The sequence below is a fragment of the Puma concolor genome, chromosome E4 (genome assembly GCF_028749965.1).
Source record: "Puma concolor isolate L17-30 chromosome E4, mPumCon1.1.hap2, whole genome shotgun sequence".
Classification (NCBI taxonomy): domain Eukaryota; kingdom Metazoa; phylum Chordata; class Mammalia; order Carnivora; family Felidae; genus Puma; species Puma concolor.
The window spans coordinates 14,995,698-15,017,043 of record NC_141683.1 but is presented as its reverse complement, the minus strand read 5'-3'; the positions used below and the strand labels follow the sequence as shown (position 1 = coordinate 15,017,043).

Below are 21,346 nucleotides of genomic sequence, written 5' to 3'. Positions count from 1 at the left end.
TTTAAATAAAGCTTCAATATAAGCATTATGTTAACACAGGTTTAAAGAAACCTCCAGTTCACTAGATAAAACTCTTTAGCGTATATAGAGGGGCTGATGTTCTTAATCCTCCTGAGACTCTAAATTACACACCAGGGCTTTTTCACGTGTGAACTGGGCTATCAAAGTGGAGGCAGTAATAGACAAATCAACACGTGAACTTCCATTACTCCGTATGACATCTGTACATGTGCCATTATGCATCTATTCAGAAGTATCCGTATGTGAAAAGGAGGTAACATATAAACACAGCATTATCTTTTATTCTGGGAGGAGACGATTATGTGTACCACCTGCATGTGGCAAGAGGTGTGGCTCCAGAGACCAGTTCAGGTCTGTTTCACCTTGAGACTCGACACACCTAGAGACAAGTCTTTTGCTTAAAGTGCCTGTGGGTGCCTGTGAATCTCCAACACAGCGACTGAGCCCCCTCGTTCCTACACACTGGTCTGCCCTCCAAATCTGGCTTCTAAGGCTCCCCCTCCTCCCCCAGCTTTCATGGCTAGAGTTTCGTCTTTCATTTTCTTTTAATAAGCATAGCTGCTATCAGCACACCGGATGAGCCACAAGGTTAACACTTAACCCAGGTACAAGTCGTTAGTATTTCTTGGTGGGAGGCAAGTCTGTGAATATACTAATTTTCACATACAGAAACCATCTCTACCAGAGAAATGCAAACGGTATTGTTCAACTTGGTCCTTGTCGAGCCCGGCCAAGGTCTGCGTGTGGATGAGATCCCTGAAGTTAGGCACAGTACAGCTCCCGGGATCTGCATGTGCTCATTACCATACTGCAGAAGTTGCTTCTGAAGCAAATAACAGTTTTCAGAAAGATCGAGGTTACAATAATAATCTAGAGACTTGGGCAGGGAGAGAAAAGACAACTGTATCACAGAAAAGCTAAGGAACAAAATGACCTATTCCTCTTACATCAAAGCTTGAGGACTCCTAGCACACAATTAGCATGACCTTCCACGAAGGGAGCCCCGGCATACACAGATTTCCTTTTTTGTTTCTAAAATAAAGGTACTTACCAGTGAAAATCCATAAGTCACCACACTGTGCTCGGGACTGCACCGGCCACCCTCCTCCATGGAAGCAGAGCGTGGGACCTGCCAAGTTTGTGAAGACATCTACTTGGGTTGATTGGAAAGAGGTGTGTGGGGGTGGGGGGTGGTGGGGAGAAAAGAAAGACTTTCCCTTTAAAACTGAACAGAAGCAGATACCACATCACATGACCTTTTACCGTAATTTCTATTAAAATCATTTCATGTCTGGTTGCCTCTGCTCTCCTGGCTCATTTGTATTGTTTACAACAAGTCATTGCACTGGCAGTTAGTGGTGGCCGAATCCATGGTTACCCGTTTTTACATTCACTAGTTAAATGGCATGCAGTTCTGCTGTGGCTTTCAGGGAGCAAGCTCTTAAGAAACCACAATCCAGCTATCAATCAGACTAATCTGAGAGAAATTAATCTTATAAACATAAGTATTGGCGCATATTAAAAATTGATAGAAAGGGGGCACGGGCTTTTATTGGTTGGAGTGACGAAAGTGGACAAGCTAAGATTTCACTTAGAGTCTCAGAGTATTCAGTCTGTGGTCTACATCTGACAGCCGTTCACGTTGTGCATCTAAAAATCTTTCAAGGGTAATACGACCCCCCTTTAAAACAAGTCCTGCACCCCCTCAAAATTTTGTGAGCATTTATTTCAGGTGAATGCTCTTAGGATCTAAAGAGCACCCAAATACAGGTTTAACCACGGCTGCAATCCCAGCAAAGTAACTTAAACACACACATGCAAGACAGTAAAATACCAAACAGACAGCACTGGGTAGGATTCAATTAAGACAAAAACCTCGGTGGAATGCTCTTTACGAGTAAATTAGAACTGCAAACTAATATGTTTTATTGAGAGCAAGAACGATACAAATTCATTCTATCGTCTGTGAATTTACGTGGTTAATTCTTTAAAAACATTCCCCACAGCAAACTTGTTTCTCGAGATGGACATGACCAACAATTATCATTGGTAATAAAAATTTAGAAGTTTTATAGTTTAATGCCCACAGTAATTGTCCCACAAGTAACATCTAAATGCTAAATGAGAACAGCAAATAGTTAAAGCTAACATATTACAACCCCATCTACTGCAAAGTCACTGTATCAGAAGCTAGAATTGATTTGTTTCCTCAGAACGAATTGAAAATGAACGTAACACAACGTCGGAAAAATCCCTCCTGCACTGCTAATCGGATATTGTATAATGGTTGATTGCAGCTTTGCCCTGTGCTATTGCTGCCTAAATCATACATACTTACACGTTCTGGGTTCTTCCAAGAGTTTGGTGCAGTTTCAAGGACAAATGTCTTAAGGAAGCCTCTCTACTGTGCAGCAGGGAGCCTAGCTCGGATCTGATGACAAGAGAACAGTGCTAAATCTGACAACAGAGAAGGAAACTTCCTGCTTGAAGAAGAGATCTTGGAAAGTCTCAGGGTGAAAAAGGCTGCTTTAACTGTGCTGGTTGATTTGCTCCCTGGTTGTATATACACAGTAGCAGCTGATCTGTGTTTGCAGCCCTGCAGAAAGGAACCTTTACTGAAAACCAGTGGCATCACATTTCAGCGGAGCTGGTGCCGAGTTCTGGAGAGGAGAGCAACCTTTGACAACTTCACACAATTCAACCCAGCCGACTTACCACAGGTCGGGGACGAAAAGCGTACCCGCCCCCCCCCCCGCTGGGTTTCATCACTGGTATGTTAGCGCAGTTCCTGGGAAACCAAACACCATTACCAACTGGACTCTGGTGACCGTGTGAGGTATTCTCTGGACTTATCTTCAACGGAGCCTCTATCTCTGCTGTCCCTACCTACCGTGGACCGTATTGTCACAGAACGGCTTCTAAATGCATCCCAGGTTTTAAAGTGCATCTGCTTCTATTTTTTACAGAACCCTTCGAATCCACGGTGTGTTACTAATCTTGGCCAGGTGACATTCTTCTGATGTCCCTCACAAATAAGCTGAGGGGGAAAAATACAGGATAGGGTAGGGTGGTAATTCATTCTGCATTCTGCTTCCCACTTCAGAGACTGGAGCTTTAACATGACTGTTTTGTTGGAGGCCATTTTGTGACCGTTCATTACAAATTGGGCACGGCTGCAAACTTCACTCGGTAGAAGCCCCTAGTGAGGCTCTGTCGTGAGGCTATAGGGACACTGAGAGGAAGCGAGCGATGAAGGACGTGGAATCTGCTGTTCAGTAGTGGAGTTATCTTCTCTACCACCCTTACTAGAGAAAAGAATGGAGATTCTAGACTTTGCTAACTCTAAGAGTGAAAGCAAGAGGGTGTAAGAGACAGAAAGAGTGAGGAAGCGGGAGAGAGAGACACTGACTTACTACCGGTTGCCGTAACAAACTTAATCCAAGGCACTGGTTAACCACTTGGTTATCTGTGTGTTTTTTGCTGCCCTTCTTCTCCCTCCTGTCCCTACGACAAGTCTAGGCTGTGGTATATTACATGGTATTTTCTCTCTATTGTGCGTTTTACTTCAAAGGGCAGAAATCAGAACTGACAGTTTAACAAAAGGCCACATTAAATGTGTCAGGAGGCATAGGGAAATGCTCTCCTACTTATCCGAAAGCCAGTCCAGGAGCTGCCTGGGCAACTGGTGAATTATCCAAGGCCTTTGCTATTCATTTTGGCCACGCTGTTGTTCAAAAATAATATTGTCCTGACATTTGAGAGCCCACATAATGTAATAAAAGAATCCGGGCTCTGGTGCCGGGTAGATTTAGCTCCTTATCCTGACCCTGCTACTTCCTACCTGCATGAGGTTGAGAGTTACCTAAAATCTCTGAACGTTTCTTCATCTATGAAATGGCAACAGTATAGCCACCGGAGGAGATTGCTGTGAAGAGGTAAAAGATAACACACGTCAAGGGCTCACTACAATGCCTGGCATGCATGCATTTACAAACATTTACTGAGCCTCCTCTGGGAGACAAGCACACTGCCATACACTGCGGTGGGGGGGGGGGGAGCCACAAAGTCAACTGAGACATGGTCCCTATTCTCTAGGGCAGTCTACAAGAGCTCCCTCTTTCTTCCATCCTTCCTGTAGTTTGCATCGTCTCTATCACAAAGCAGAAAAACATTTTCAAATACTTTTCTCATTTGGTCCTCATAACAGTCTCAGGAGGCAGAGGAAGCTATACCCAATTTGCAAATGGGAAAACCGCAGCTTAAAGGAGTGAGGGTCGCACAGCTAGGAAACGGCAGCCTGAAAGGCAGCCCAAGTTCCGACTCTGTTGCGTACTCTTCAGAGTATGTATATGAATTTGCCACAGAGCATTCATTTGTTTTCATACTTCTATATTATACCCTTATCCTTATTGTACTATTTCATGCATATAGATTGTACTTCCCTAAAGGTCTACATGGACAGACTATACCTTAAAATTACCTTGTATTCTCCGACAGATGTACCGTGATACTAAGCATACTATGTATTTAAATTTTTTCCTAGATTTACTTTTTTTAATGTTTATTTATTTTTGAGAGACAGAGTGCGAGTGGGGGAGGGGCAGAGAGAGAGGGAGACACAGAATCTGAAACAGGTTTCAGGCTCCACACTGTCCGCACAGAGCCTAACGTGGGGCTTGAACTCATGGACCGTGAGATCACGACCTGAACCGAAGTCGGACGCCTAATCGACCAAGTCAGCCAGATGCCCCCAAATTTTCCTAGATTTAAAAGAAACTCAAGCTGAGTCCACTTTACTATCTCTAATCAATGTCACGGAAAGATAGAAATCCCCAGAAAATAACGATTTAGAGGTTACTTGTGGCCTTCCAGGACTCATGCCATCTATGTTTTCAATTATTTCCGAATAATTATATACATGCCAAAGTTTTCAACATTGCCTCATAATTAAACCACCCAAAGATCTCTCTCTTCATATATATTCTGTGCATTGAATTTTCATAAAAGCAAGCAATGAAATATTTACTGTTAATTTCAAACTTGATCCCAAGACGTTCTGATTTCTAGGTTCACTTCAGTTTCTAGGTTAACAGATCACAAAGTGTAGAATTCCATCGGTCATTATCTTGTGAATCAGAGCAGAGCATTGGGCAAGTCTCAGGTAGAATCCAAGAAAATTGTTGGATCTGTTTTTTTTTTAGTATAGTACCTATACCAACAGCCCAAATTTCTTGAATCATTGTCTATCTACTGCTTCATTTTATGCTTTAAAATGCAGTCCAATTCTGATGGAAGAATTGGCTACACATTTATCAGTGAATCATACATAAAAATAAAAATACTTTTGAAAGACATCTATATAGTATCTAGAGCTTGGAGTTCAAATCATGTATTATGTTAATTAGTTCTGTTGTATCCTGGAAATCTTTTTTTTTAATGGAATTTATATCATTATTACAAGTACTTACTGCCAAACAATGATTCCTTCAGCCTTAACAAAAATCCAGGAAACTCAGATTATTATCAACATCATGGCAGAAGTGCAAATGACGGGCTGTGTTTGACACAAGGAAAACAATTTTTGAATGTTCTCTTTCTGTTTCCAGAGTCATTCATTTTTCTAGACAAGCTGTGGCCATCAGCAAGAGAAAGTAAATATGCTCCCTAGGTACTGACATTCTATATGTTAAAATATCAGACTTGCCATGTTCAACTGCCCAGCTGCATACTATTTCCTGCTTCCTCCCTAAACACAGTAATACGAAAAGTACCTACCACAGTTCGAGACTACAGTGAGCAAGAAATATGCCTACTAAAGACCACCCCGGAGCCAAAAATTGGCCTAGGACTCTGTCAAACCTGGGTTGACCCAATGACTTTTCCTCACCGCATAAAACTAAATGTAGGGTTTTTTTTTTAATGTTTATTCATTTTTATCTTGAGAGAGAGAGAGAGAGAGAGAATAAGCAGGGGAGGGGCAGAGACAGAGGGAGAAAGAGAGAATCCCAAGAAGGCTCCGCACTGTCAGCGCAGGGCCTGACGTGGGGCTCAAACTCAGGAACCACAAAATCATAACCTGAGCCAAAGTCAAGAGCCAGACGCTCAACCACCCAGGCGCCCCCATAAAACTAAATATAGTTTTCAAGAGCTTTTATACCCATGAATCTCACTCAACTCTCACAGCCAACTTGTAGACAGATATTTCTATTATTTACCTTTTTACAGGCAGGACAAATTCAGAGAATTTAATGATTTCACAAGACCATACAGGCAATAAATGACCCAGAAAAATGTTAAAATGGATGCTCTAATTTGTAAGTATTCCCACACAACTATCATCCTGTATTTTCCCTTCAGGAAGAATGTGCATACATTAGTTTCCCCCTTTTTCCTTGTGGTTTCTCATCCAATGAACAATTAAATGCAGACCAGACTTACACACACACACACACACACACACACACACACGTGTGTGTGTGTGCACATGCACTGCTCCTCTCTTCTACCTTCATATGCCTTCCGTCTTCACTTCTCCCACTTCTTGGCCAATTACTTCAGAGAATAATTTTTCTCTCCATTTTTCTTCACTCTCCTGCCTTTCAGTGCATTTGGGTGTCAAAAAACAAATCTTATCACAGGTGATAAACTTAGAAAGAGTGCTAATGCTACACTCTTCCAAGGGAAAGAAAAGCCATATACTTCGCAAGCAGCCTCTAAAAATCCTGAAAGTTTCTAAAAATCCCTTTCACGCACTCTGCAATAGTTTCCATCTATCTTCTTAACTTCCAGTTATATGTGTGTTTCTCTTAAACATCAACCCTCCAGAGTCTAGATAAATGATAAACTATCATTCAGTTTTATTGCCTTTATGTTATGTTTATCACTTGTATCATAATAGAACTCTTTTTCATATTTTTTCATCACCGATATACAATATTTCACTCCAATAAGTTAACATAGGCTTTTATAGTCTAGCCTAGGAAAGTAGTCAGCATTTAAGATTGTTTTATGTAGGGGAAAAAAGTGAGTTTTGAACAGCCAAGAATTGATCTACAAATGAAAAGTTTTTATGTAAACCCGAGTGTCCAAATTTTGTGAGGTTTTCATTTCAAACCACTGCACCTGAGCTCCTTTCCTACTCTACCTGCTAATTTTTCTGGTCATGGCAAAGGCCAGACTTCAGTAAATAATTAGTTTTATCGAATGGAAATAAACAGGAGTATAATTAATTGGTTGATTCATTACTAATCAATCACTTAATGCAGAATCACAGAAATGAAGTAAGGTGGAGACCATCAAGTCAAACCCCTTCATTTGGAAATGAAGAACAAGAGTTCAGTGGTCTTGGATAAAGAAGATAACCAGATCATACTAGAAACTATGCTCAGGACCATTTCAACCGATCCTTAGCTGAAGATCGATGTTCAGGCATATATACACATTAGCGAAAGAAAGCAAATGTCTAGCTGTGAGGATGTCTGATCCAAAGGATCATCAGGTATTATGTCCCGTTTCTACGACCTTTGGAAAATAAATGTTCAGAGTAAATAGAAAATGAATTTCTAATCACTGAATTAAACTATTCATCTAAATAGCCAACTTTGGATTTCTCTCCACACATAATAACTTGGAAAAATATATAGCCTGTGTTTACTATAGCCACAGTCTCTAAGAAGAGCTATAACCCGCTAACAATTTTCCTGATTTATGTCTGAAAACATACAGGGCATGAAATGATTTCTGCAACCTTACGTTTTCCTCAAGAACACTGGTAGACAGAAGATATATTCCAAAAATCATGTTGGATTGCTTGTTAAAGCTCCTTTTTTAATAGAAATGTGTGATAAACAATTGTGCATGCCCTACCAAAAAAAAAAAAAAAGTCATTAGATTTTTCCCCATTAAGAGAGGAAAGAGAAAAGAGGAAGGGAGAAAAGGAAGAAAAGAGGAAGGGAAGGACGGAAGGAGGGAAGAAACTCTGATAAAAGGATCTATTTTCTTATAATGTTTATATTGTAAAAACTGATTGCCTTCTTAAGAAAGTGCAATAAATATTCTTCCAAAGAGCAGCTTGAGGATAATGTATGGTTATATACTGTAACTCACTGTACAAATGGAATTCTTGTTCTTAGTATTTAACATATATGGAAATTTGCTTTACAATCTATAATTGTGCTAATAAAAACAGGTATTTGTGAACATAAATTATACTGGTCATAAACTCAGCCTTATTAACCCAATATATCTTAGAGTGAGCTTGAATTCAAGCGGGCCGCTCTGGTAACACAGATATCTGGAAACACTGCTTATTCTACTGCAGAAGTATCTATCAGAATCAGAATATGAAAGTTTTGCTATGCTTCATACAACGTTAACATCCTGAATCTGAATCTTCAAAACAACGACACATGACTGTGCCAGATAAGCATATTTGCCCAGTTAAAATAATTTGTGCAAGGGAAGTAAAACAAGCACATTTATTAATTTGCACCCTTCCTAGAGTCCCATCCAGAGTTATTTATTTCAGCGTGTGTGCCATCGGAAACAGCCATAAGCGTCCGTAAGTAAATAAGATATCTTTGGATCTCCAGTGTCCTGCACTTTATCACAGAGATTCCAAAGACATTCAACCTTTTTTTTTTTACGGTAACTATGATCATTCCCTTGTTTAAATCAACAAAGTATCCTTCGTAACAGAAATATAAGCAAAGGCCTGATTTAAAACTACTGATAGGGCACCTGAGCGGCGGCTCAGGCGGCTAAAGGTCTGACTTCAGGTCAGGTCATGATCTCACAGTTCGTGGGTTCAAGCCCTGCATCAGGCTCTGGGATGACAGCTCAGAGCCTGGAGCCTGCTTTGGATTCTCTCTCTCTCTCTCTCTCTCTCTCTCTCTCTCTCTCTGCCCCCCCCGCCCCCATACTTGCCCTCTGTCTCTTTGTCTCTCAAAAATAAACATTAAAAAAATGTAAAAAAAACTATTGATGATTCTTCTTCACAACTACAGGTTTTATATTGTATATAATGGCATAAATACACACTATTAAATACGTGTATAAGGTGTACGTGTCAGAGGGAATATGGGAGGTGAGCTTTATACCCAATACAATGGAGGAGGTAAGCTATGGAGCTAGGGAGCTTTCACAACTGGAAATCATCAGGGTTGAGTAAATGAATGATATCTAATCTCCAAGAAAAAGAAAACTTCCCTAGCTTTGTGATCAAGACACACAGAGACTTAACATTATCACACTGTGCACTTCAGGAATTTTTATTTAAAGATTTGCCAAGGCCTCTCCAGCTACCTGAATCTGAACATCTAAAACCATCAGCCCGTATGTCTACGTTCTATGTCAAAGGCCTGTGTTACCTCCTGCAATATCTCTTAAACAAGGGGCACATGGGCTTTGGCTCTCCTTTTTGGCCAACCACCATCATTGATTCCGACACAACGTACTCTTATAAATTAGACTCAAAACTAATCAAAAGAAAAGCATTCCAGAGAAAGGCCCTTACACTCTCCTACAGGACCTCACCCCCACCCCCCCCCCCACTAGCATGACAGCGTGACGAACACGTAGAACTTATTCATAATTCCCTGCATGACTCCCTGATTCCTCAGTCCCACTTACTCTACCGGGATGGCAGTGTTAACCTAAAAACTGAACCGCAAAGTTGAATTATCTCACAGCTTTATAAACCCGACAACAAAGTGACAAGACAAAATTTCTTTGTTCTCACTGGGGCCGGGTACATCATTTTGACTTTATAAAGATACTTTAAAGGAATTTTTAAAAATCACAATGTTATAAAACTTGGTAATTATTACTTCAAAACGACAGATTCTATTGTTCATGGAGAAATTTTCAGTTGGTTTTCTCACACCAGTGGTTCAACTGAAAGATTCACCAACTGCTCCCTGGAGAAAACAGAAGATCTGCATTTAAATGGAGATAGAGTATTTCCAAATGCACAGTACCTAGAAGGCAGATACTGTCAAGGTTTCTTAGCGAGAATAACTCAAATTGTATCAGGTACATCTCAATGCTGTGGTTATCTCCATTTGCATAGGGCTCGGTCTGTTTCCATCACATTCTTTCTCCTCTGTGCATTCTTTGTAACATTTGTCCCAAGAAGTTAACATTAAACCCTGCTCCATGGCAAAGTCCCCACACTAACAACAAGCAATTACGACTGTACATATCATTTCTGATGTGTCCAGATAAAGACCACAGAAGACAGGTTGGCCAGAAATGTTAAATAATTGAAAAGGATAATGACTTAATAGAGTAGTAAGCTTAGTTTACAATGCAGCCAATTTAAAGCCATAAAAACACCGTGTAAAAATTTTATCTTGTGGTTGACCATTCCATATCCTATCTATTATTCAAAAGTATCTCAACACTGTTTTTCTTCATTAATGTGGCTTTTGGCGTTTTCCTCAAAATCTTTGTGTTCCCGCGGTTTTCCAACAATTTGGAAACAAGTACAAAATTCCTCCGTGATATCATAAATTCACCTGACCAGGATAGCGAGCTCTTCAATGTCTAACTGAAATTAATTTTATAGACCAATCTGTAAGGCCAACAGAACTAAAGCTACTTGTAGCAACACATCTGTAAACAAAAGGAGAACCTCATAATAACCCCTTTTCCTGTGACACCCTAATCCAGGGATTTGTCTATATTAGAAAATGTCATGGGGCATCAGGAAAGTTTTGCCTTGAGTGTTCAGCTAAGGTGTGCACGGCACGTCTGTGAAGGAGAAAAAAAGAGACACTTAGGATCAATTTCAAACATAAGCCCATTATCACTGGCAGGCTCTTGCTAAAATTCTAGCTGCAACCAAAATGTCCCTGTCAACAAGGTTACAGAGAACGGCCCCAGATATTCTCAGCGACACTTTCCCCACCCTTCAGCTGTCTGCCGAGTTAGTTACACCTTATCTGGCTGTACCGCCGTCCTCACACTGATTCAAATTCAGAACTCGAAATGAAAGATGAAATATCTCGAAGATCACTTAATATTGAAATACTGTTACAGTAATAAACGGTGCTCAGTTGGAGATGGGAACATGGTAGTCTCTTGGTAACCTTTTAATTTCTGGAAAAATGGTACAGAATACATTGAGTGGCACACACATGGAACCCTCATGGATCGATCTGCACTGTTTTGTTAAAGCACCACCCATCAGGAAGTGTTGTTTGCTCCCCTTGCAATTCCTGTTAAAGAAGACCAGCAGGTTCCAGCACGCACCACGCACAAAGATTTAAAAGCTATTGTGACTCAATAAAGAAAACAGATCATCTGTCATCCACATTCATCGCCCCGGTCAATGCATAGTCTTACAAGCTATCGGACGCTATTCTCAGCATACACACATCTATGTAACATGAGTTTAAAGAGTTAGGAGAGTTGTGTCAGTAAAAGTAACAGTCATGGGTAACACACAAATACGTGTTTGAAAGGTCATCTAGGCCTGTTTCGTGACAGACTTGACTCTTCATATCTGTAGGACAAGAAGCCCCATCAATGTCACTTAACCTACATCAACGTTTTCATGCACCTTACTTCTGCCGGCCATTCCTCAGCCCAGATTTGAGAACTGTTTAAATTTCCCTCTCTTTCCCACAATGACAGGACTGTTTCTTAGGCTGGCTAACTCATTTTGATAACATCAAATCTACTGGACAGGGAAAATGAAAAAAGAGCCCTGCCACTATTCCCCAACCCCATCCCCTGCCTTCCCCTTGAGGACTTTTCTTCCTCTTTTCTCTTGCCTGCTGCTTCTGAATTTGGGCATGTTCCAAACACACTCCCCTATTTGGTCTTTGGGCAGCGTGAGAAACAAAGGAGAGTTTTTCTTCAAAACTAGACCAAGTCATTCAGCTGCTCTGAAACACTTCAAAACATCCGCATGTCTCTTGATCCTGACTTAAAGTATTAAGCAGTGGTGTTTTGAAAATAGTAGGAGGTCATGTGTGGACCTAACAGTTCCTCTCAACTCACATGCTGAGAATTTTTCCTTTTCCTTTCTTCTTCTTCTTCTTCTTTTTTCTTTTTTCTTTTTTGTTAATTTTTTTTGTAAAGAGAGACAGAGAGAAAAGGTGCTATTTTCAACATTGCCCCCTGGTTCAGGTTAGCAAAATCATGTGCTTTCTGTGTGTGCCTGTGTCTTATTGTACAGCCACTGGTCCTGCTACTACAACACAAACACAGCAAACGTGCCTCCCTAGTTTCAGCAGACCCATGTGGCGATTCACAACATAACCGAAGCAAGCACAATAAATAAACACATACATAATCATTCCACAGCACTGAGGCATGCGGGGGTTTCTCCCAGGCCCTTCCGGACTCTTCCAGAATTGCTCATTAAGATTCTGAAAGGGGGGAGGGGGGTGCAGCTAGGAAAAGGTTGCCGGAAGGGAGAAGAGGAGGGGAGGAGGGGGGATTTGCCCTCTGTGTCTTTCTCTCTCTGAGAATCTCCCATCACCAAACATGGAGGGGGTGGGGGGGGGGGGACTCTATCCTGCAGAGCTTCTGACATACTTGAGGGGGAGAACAGGGGTAGGTGGTTTGAAATACTTAAATGATGGTCGGGTGACCTCCGTGCAACTTCAGGGACTGCCTCCCTCGGGAAGGTGACCGGGATGGGGAGCCGGGAGGGAATGAGGCATAGAGGACAGGAGGAGAGACACCCGGGACCACGGCAGCAGCAATCACCAGAAGGATTTTCCAGCTCACGACAGCAGTCCTCAACTCCTGACACCACCCTCTCCCCCAACGACCCCTTCCCCATCGCCCCTCCCCCGCCAGAAGCCCGGAGGACTCACCCCAACCCCTGTCAGTCCAGTGCCCTAACTCTGCCCTCACTCTTTGCCACTTTCCCAAGCCTGAAGTCTCTATCCAGGGAGGGGGATGGGAGAGGTGTTTAAAGAACAGATCTCACTGACATTAGAATTCATCTGTGTCTCCGGCACACGCACGCTGACAGTTTTGCAGTCATGGCAAGGCAGGTCTACAAGAGATGGACGGTACTTATGGTTGTGTTATTGAGGGAGGGGTTGCTTTTTTTTTTTTTTTTCCAAGAGACTCTAAACAAGTGAAGGGGGAAGGAGGTAGCAATAGCGATTTCCACCAGGACTGCAAATCAAGAATGCCCCAGATGCCAATGTCTGTCTCCAGATGTTGATGATAAGGATTTGGACCAGTTACCTTGGCAGGGTCAGAACTGCAGCAGCTTAACCAGGTGAGTCGTCGGGGATTTTAAAGAAGCCGAAGCCGGTTTCTTCGGCTACGAAAGTCTACAGAACCCCCATGCAGGAACATTGCACATCTTACACACGCCTCCTTTAACTGGGCTCCCGCGACCTCAGCAGGCGAGGGGGTGCTGGCCGGCCCGCCGGTGGCAAGGGCACGGCCACCCGCTCTGCCCCCGCGGGCGCGGGGCCGGCCTGGCCCCCGGGGTCCGCGTCGCGAGCGGCTGTGCACTCACCGAGCCGGGCTGCGAGGGGCAGAGGGGCGCCCGCGGCTAGCCGGAGCGCCGAGGCGCCTCCCTTTTCTCTTGGTAGCGTCGGTCCGCACTCCCTGTGACCCAGGACGTCATGATGCCTGTCTGTTTTCTCAATGATAACTTGGCAGAAGAAGACAGAGGCTGCCAGGTTCTCCTCGGGTGGTTACTTGGTATGTGCACGTTTCTGTTTGCATGCGTTTCTCGCTCCCTTTTTAAAAATAAATATCTGTGTTTAAAAAAAAAAATCCCCGGCACTGTCATGATTTGATTGCATTACTGCGTTGGCATCACTGACGCCTCTGGGTGTGTGTGTCTGTGTGTGTCTGTGCGTGTGGGGTTTTTTGCCCCTTTAAATCCTGCTGCTGCTGCCGCCGCCGCCGCCGCCGCAGCCGCTGCAAACGGAAAGCAAGCATGCGTTCATCTTTTGTCTTTCATTTTACCTTCAGGGTGACATTCAGTGCCAACTGCTCCCTTTTGACCGTCGCCAATCCCCGCCTGGGCAAAATAAATTTTCAAAACGTGGGGGGAGGGGAAGGAACAGCCCCTCGGCCCGAGCGCGGGGCTCTCGATTCCTTCCGCTAGCGGACCCCCAGCCGCACCCGACCCACCTCCCGCCCCTGAAAAACCATTTTCCCGTCTACCCACCGGGCCCAGGCAGAGAACTGGCACCGAGACAGCGAGGAGCATCCACCCCGGCCCAGACACTCATGATCGCGGCTCGCACTTGCTGACTTGCATCTCAGTTGCCTTCTGAGTGTGTAGGCCTCTCACAACTGGAGCTATTTTTGTCTCCCAGAGATGTTCTTTAAAGCCTTTTAAAAATGGGAAGGGGGCAGGGAAGAAAGAGAGGGAGAGAGAGAGAGAGAGACAGACAGAGAGAATAAAAGCCCAAGCCCCTTCTTGGAGGGGGCCCTGCAGACACATCAGGAAGTCTGGGGGGCTCCTGGCACCTGACCCACCAGGGGAGTTTGAAAGGGCAGAAAGGATAACTAGGTTTTCATCTGAATTCTTCTACAACAGCAGGAGAACTTTGTCTTACGGCAAAGATATTGTTGCCGGCTTTCCACTGCATTTGTCATTTTTTATAATTACGCTCTCTGGAATCCGTAGGAAAGGTCTCCACAATAACCCTTAATATTTATTTCTGCAAACATGAGAATGTATTTTAGATGGTGTGGCCACGTGACCGGTACAGCACAGAGCAGGTCTTTTTATAATATTTAGTTTCTGTCCTTTGTACACGGGTCTGTTCTACGTGGCTTCTATTAATCATAACATTGCACATATCAATCACCATATGCGCATTACTGAAAAATAAAAATCCAGTGCCAGGTTTGGCAAATACTTGGCCCTTCTTTATCGTTAATTCCCCGTCTGGAGTAGAAGAATGGGCTTGGGAATTTTTTTCCATAGGCTTCTTTTTTGTTGACCTTGGTCACCATCATGGATTGGTAAAGTCACTATTCCCACGGATTCCCAATCCCAAAGATGACAGCAGGAGCCAAGGTTGCAAAAAAAATAAAGCGTGGGAGAGAGTGTCAAATCTGAAAAGCAAAGCTGGTGGGGAGAAAAACTTTTGATCTCATCCAAGATAATCTGCAGCTGCTCTAGGTTTGAGACTAGTTTGCCTGCTTGAGAGGTTGGCTACACTTGATGAAAATAACCGGTGACTTGTTAGGTCTTTTCCCTTTTTTAGTCTTTTCCCTCTAGAGTCATATGCCAAGAATCACTAAGCAAATTCCATAGGGAGGGTACTGCAATTCTGCAAAGATCAGACAATCAGAATCGGAGAAGAACCTCACCAAAGTAGACCCAAGAGGGTCTGAGGACTATTGACCAGTAGACAGATCCCCAAACTTGACTGGGGTGCTGCTTCACCCTTAACAATTGGACACAGCCCTCTGGCTCGGCTTATCGGTCTCCTTGCAATGCCAGAACAATGAACTGGTGCAGTCTTGTCTGGTGCGTAGAGGGCATCAGTGTCAAGGAAGGCAAGGGCCTATTTGTAGTGAGCGTCTATTGATGTTATTGGTAACTTTTTAGCATACTGTTCAAGAGAGGCTCGTTAATATTCAAGCTACCAACCTGGTTCTCCAGCTTTATTACTTATTAGCCTTAGAACAGGACCTTTAAAGCCTCACTGGCAAAAAAAAAAAAAAAAAAGAACCATAAAAATTTGACTAACTTTAATCCCTTGAAAATCCTTTTTTTTTTTTTTTTTTGCCCGGACAAATGCCTTCCACGCTAGTTGCCACCAATCAACATGCCACTGCAGGCAGCCAGGGGGTGAGATGTTTGAGCAATGAGCAAAGGGGTAGATCTAGGCAGAGGACTCCAGTTGGAATAGATCCTTCCTAAACCGGATTCTCTTAAGCCACCTCTGGCTAAGAGCTGCTCTCTGTTGTTTATTCAGACTACGTTCAAGTCTTTACTTTCTGGCTTCACCCTAAATATAATAGTTAATGTTGTTGTAGCATGTTCAGCTTAACTTTCCAACCAAACCAAAGGGCAAGACAAAAATGCTTACTAAGATGGATGGAATGCATAAAAGTCGTGGTCCTAAACTTCGCTAGTGTTTAGAATTTGCCAATCCAATTAAATCTTCTCAACAAAAACATGAGAGAAGGATTATAGGTATCCTCATTTTACCCCCAAAAAACTGAGGCACAGAGAAGTTAAGTAATTCGTCCAGCCTTACCCAGCTGGGATCCAAATTCAAGTGCCCTGAGCCCTCACTATCAAGCTCTTTACCTGTTCAACTTCATTCAACCTCCTCACATCTTGCACCCATGGTTCAGTCAGGCTGCATAACCACTGCCCACCTCACACCCTTTGTTAACCCCAACGTCACTGCTCAAGCATTCAGTGCCCCCTTCTGCTTCTTTGCTATTCAAGTTCTATGTATTGGTCAAGGCCAAGTTCAAGTCCTACTTTGCCCACAAGCCATTATTTACTATTAGTGGGTGTATTGATCATTCTCTCTCTGTTCTACGCTGTTCACTTCTATGTATGACATCACTATTCTCCATTTCTGGGTTTATTTTTTCATCTGTTCTTCATCTCCCGATTCCTTTCTAACAGCATTATGCATTTTTTCCCTGCTTCTTCCGGTTTGCCTAAGTACAACACTGGCTGTCATTAAATAGCTTCTGATGTACTAATTGACACAAAACTGCCCTTTGGAGAGCTAAGATGTCACTTCAATCTGACAGAAGCTGGAAGTTTTTTATGTAGCAAAAGTTTTATCCTTTTAACTGAAAACATTGCAAACTTGTTTCTCTATACTTCAGATAGTCCCTAGAAAACAGCTAAGTAAAATCAGAGGTGAAATTCTTTAATTGGAGAAGCATATTATGATGAGGTAGAATTTAATGAGTGTGTGTGTGGGGGGGGTGGACAAAACTTAATCATTTTTAGCCATTATGAGCCTCTCTCTGCTATATTTTGAATTTTCTGAGTGTCAGATTAATTTCTCTGTTTAGAAAGATAGGAAAATAAGTGAGAATCACTTATCAGACCTGTGATCTCTTATTGCATCTGCTACTGACCGGCTGTGTGTAACTTCTGGCAAATTAATAACTCTGGGCCTCAGTTTCTCTCTTGCACAAGAGATTTAATCAGTCTCCAAAGTCCGTCCAACTCTAAGCTTCTACAAATCTGAAACAGGATGTGGGAGAGAATGAAAGAGAGGGCTCAGCCTAGGAACCCTGGTTTTTTTTTTTCTTTTTCTTTTTTTGGAGGATATAAAAAATATGCTAAGGAGCTCAGGTAAAGTTAATAAAGATCATATTTCTAATTTCTGAGTATACTTAAGGATAGCTCAGGAAAAAAATCCATATACAAAAAAATGTTCAAACTTACATTTTAAAAGATAGTCTCTGGGTGCCTGGGTAGCTCAGTCGGTTAGGCGTCCGACTTCGGCCCAGGTCATGATCCCGTGCTTTGTGGGTTCAAGCCTGGCATCAGGCTCTGTGCTGACAGCTTGGAGCCTGGAGCCTGTTTCAGATTCTGTGTCTCCCTGTCTCTCTGCCCCTCCCCTGCTTGCACTCTGTCTCTCTGTCTCCCCAAAATAAAAATAACTATTTTTTAAAAAATTTTAAGATAGTCTCTTTTATATGAGATAAAATAATTAACTAAGTATACCAATAGCCCACCCTATCAGCTAGAATGTTATTAATTATCATTCATGCTTGCTTATAACTTTCTTTCTAACACAGTCGTATTGTTTTACAGATCTTATTTGATATGAATGCATTTTTTTTGCCTGGATGCCTTAATCTCCTGGTTAGCTTGAATTAAATCATGAAGTTAGTTAAAGAGCACAGGTTTACAGTGAAGAGACTCAGGGGTTAGAACCAGAGCAGGATCACCTACATATTTCTTCATTGCAACTAACTCTGGGAAAGCCTTTCTCCGCGTTCCTTTCCTTATTTATCTCTATTGAATACTTATAACTCCTTGACCCTCTCCGGTTTTTGTTAGGATAAAATGAAATAGCAGAAGAGAAAGCACTCTTCCAACATAACAAAATATTATCATGGCAGATGGACCATATTTTACACCAGAGTTGATTTTCTAAAAAATTTTACAAAGTTAATAGAAACTAAGGTCCCCTAGCTGAGAATCTCAGTTAACTTCTATTTACTACTTATAGGACTTCACAAAGGTCTATAGCTAGCTGAAGGAAGAATCAGGATGATTGTGCAGAAATCACTTTGTCCCAGGCCACACTCAAGGCCTGGTACACACCGTGGGAAAATAGTACAGCCAATTGCAACAACCAGGACCAGGGTAATTAGGATACCTATTTAAAATAAATTTATACCATGCGTCTCTCATGAAAAAAATAAAAACGTTTGCATGAGGCAAGGGCGCTCAAGCCAGACTGCATGATAGCTCTAGTCTAGGGATCCATGGACCGATTAAGTCTTAAGGTTGTAGGCAAAGTATGTGTATGGGTGTGTGGGTGCACAAGTGCGCGGGCAAGCATGCCTGCAAGTGACGCCATTATTCTCAAGAAAAGGCGGATAACTTTCATCACATTCTGAGGAGGGATCATGACTCCAGAAAGGTTAAGAACCACTGAGGTAAGAATAGTTTATTTTAAAACTGAACTTAAGGAGAATAATACATTCCTTTAAGCCGAATGCTGTGCTGACTATACCACGGGCAATGTATTAATAATCACCTGTGTTCAGAATGATGGCCTTGAGACCCAATAAAAGCTTCAATCATCAAAGAAATTTATTGTCAGGGTATTGTATCGGCCTTTTAGAAAGATTTGAATATGAAATAAAATAAGACAAGGCTTTTGGTTTTGTTTAAGCTGGTTGGACCATTCTCTGTGTGCTAAGAAAGATGAACCGAGCACAGGAAAATACTCATTGTTTTTAGGAATACGGGTAAGGTCCACTCAGCTGTGGAGTGGCAAAAAATGAGGGTCTGAAACAGAACTGTGGCAGTGAGGTGGCTTGGAGGGATATTTGGCAGGGATCTGGAATCGACAGACCGAATTATCTGGCTTGGACAACTAAATTAATGGTAGCATGTTAAAGAGGTACAAATTAAGCTTATGCTAAGAAAATAATGAATTTGGTTTGGGATATGTTAGGTTTAAAGGCCTGTGAAATAGCCAGATTCCACTGGCCTTGGGAAAGATTTAGAAGAAATCTGTGGCTGGAGAAATTTCTTTGGGAATTATTAGTGAATGGGCAGTGGTATGAACTGGTAATAAGATGGGGGTGGAGAGGGAGGATTAGGAATGCAAATGACTTAGGAGCATCTGAAATAAAATTGCATTTATTTGAATAAAATCTGATTTGTGAAATATGAAATCATATAATACCCAAGGCTAAATAGTGTTGGTGATTTTAAATATTTATAGACACCTGTATTCGTACCATAAATCTCTGAATAGGACTATACATCTCAGATTTTATTTTACACCTAGGGCTTTCTGGAGTTCTTCATTTCAAGGCTCTGGTTTTCATTCGAGATAGTGCATTCGCTGCCTGGGTTCAGAAGGGAGTAAGACTCTTCTTTGGCAACCAGGTTCAACTGGAAAAATCATCAAGATGTCACCTGATGCCACATGTTACAACTATGTTCTCAGCTATGTGACCCTGCCAGTTGCTGAACCAGCAGAGGTAACTCAGCGTCATGGAAAGAACACTTAAACTTGGAGTCAGAACACTTGATTGGGAGTCTAATTTCTGCCTCTTACTGCTGTTGTGATCCTGGGAAAGTCATTCAACTGCTTCCACCCTGGATTTCCTCCTTGGCAACTGCCCTCGGGGAATGATCCCTCAGGCACTGGTGTCCTCGTGACTACCAGTTGGGTAGAGTGAGGAAACCCAACCACATGCTTCAAAATTCCCCTCCTGGATGAACTCTTCTAGGATGTCCTCTCCCACTCTCCTCTCTGTGACAGCCCAGTGGGCCCCACCACCCCTCTCCCCCACCTCCATCAACACACTTCCATGACTATACTCACCTTACTTGAATTACTGTTCATATGTCTGCCTTTGCTGCTCAGTGGTAACTGCCTTCAGTGTAACAGAGATTTTAGTTATCTTTTATTCCTAGTGCCTAACACACAGTAGGTGCTCCACGAATGTTAAATGAATAAACTGTTATCAGGGGAGAGCATGTGCCGACATCTGTTCCTATTCCATGAAAATTCTTTAGATAATCTGAGAAGTGGAAAAGCAGGGCCAGCCTTACCCACAGGCCATAAACTGTACTATACCAGTGCTTTGCTCAGAAGGGGCCTCTCTCTGGTAAAACTCCTGCATATACTGCTTATTATGCTACTTTTATGAATACAATTATTATAAGGGAATAAACTAGGCCATTTCCTGGTCATATTTAAACATAAAATGCAAAACTGCGCTTCCCTCCAAAAAACATATCAACACTGACTTTATTTGACGCTAACACATAAATGCTGGGTACCAGATTTTTCCAGAGAGCTAAGGTGAAGGAAGATAAAGAGGGTGGGAGACAGCCCTGGGGACAGGAAGGAGGGCTGAATGGCTATCACAGAGTGGCAGAAACAACCCAGAACACAGAACCGAAGGTCCTGTCTCAAATTCCTGGAGAATGATCTTAAGCTCTCTGTGGTCAGTTACTGTGTCTTTAAAATGGAATCATAATGTTTCAGTAACAGAGTGACCAAGGGGATTGAATGACATAATGTATAAAAGGCCCTGATGCCCTGTCAAAACAGGTGCCTGATAAAAGTAAATTTTCCTCCCTCCCTTTCTTCCTCCCTGTCTGTTTACCCTTCCAGAAGAAAAAGGAACCAAATTCACTGATTCACAACCATGATCAACTTGTAACCTTTATTCTTGTCCAGGCTACTAAAAAAGAATCACAAGGGTTAACTTATACCAGTAGTCTCCAAACTTTGGGGCACACTGGAATCACGCTGGAACTTTAAACAATCTTGATTCTCAATTTGTACCCCACAGCAATTACATCAGAACGTCTGAGGGTTGGAGTCAGGTAATGGTATATATTTTTTAAACCCTAACTGATCCCAGCAGACACCAATGTTTGGGAACCACCGGCTAATGCAGAGAAGTGGGCCTTTGGCCAGTGAGTTAGTCTAATTGGAGCCTGATGCTAATAAGGCACAAGTTTGGATTCAGGTCCAGGAGAGCAGCTCTTTACTCCTCCACAGACCCAGGATTCTTGCTCCTTCTCCTTCAACCCTCTTTGGCAAGCTCTTTATAAAAGAACCCTAGACAGGGTAGTAACAGGAGACCGACTCATCCCAAGTACCAAAAAAGCAAATAGAAAAGCATATAAGAC

At 42.4% G+C, this 21,346-nt stretch overlaps 1 protein-coding gene and 1 long non-coding RNA gene across 19 annotated transcripts in view; one reads left to right on the top strand and one right to left on the bottom strand.

The window, feature by feature from the left end:
• The window catches only part of ESRRG (estrogen related receptor gamma), a 632,553-nt gene that overhangs the window by 570,113 nt on the left and 41,094 nt on the right, over positions 1–21,346 (bottom strand). Inside the window, exons 1-2 of one of the 18 annotated variants that reach the window (XM_086694090.1) lie at positions 2,360–4,518; positions 1,073–1,150 (exon numbers count right to left, since the gene is read on the bottom strand). The exons of 6 other annotated variants lie outside the window; for them this stretch is intronic. The gene's annotated coding sequence lies outside the window, so the exon portion shown is untranslated. 11 more of the 18 variants (XM_086694088.1, XM_086694097.1, XM_086694091.1 and 8 more) reach the window with 11 other exon arrangements.
• LOC147572478 (uncharacterized) lies at positions 12,560–20,179 on the top strand. The gene is made up of 3 exons (XR_015246161.1): positions 12,560–13,701; positions 17,765–18,618; positions 19,482–20,179. It is a non-coding gene; the product is annotated as an uncharacterized LOC147572478 (long non-coding RNA).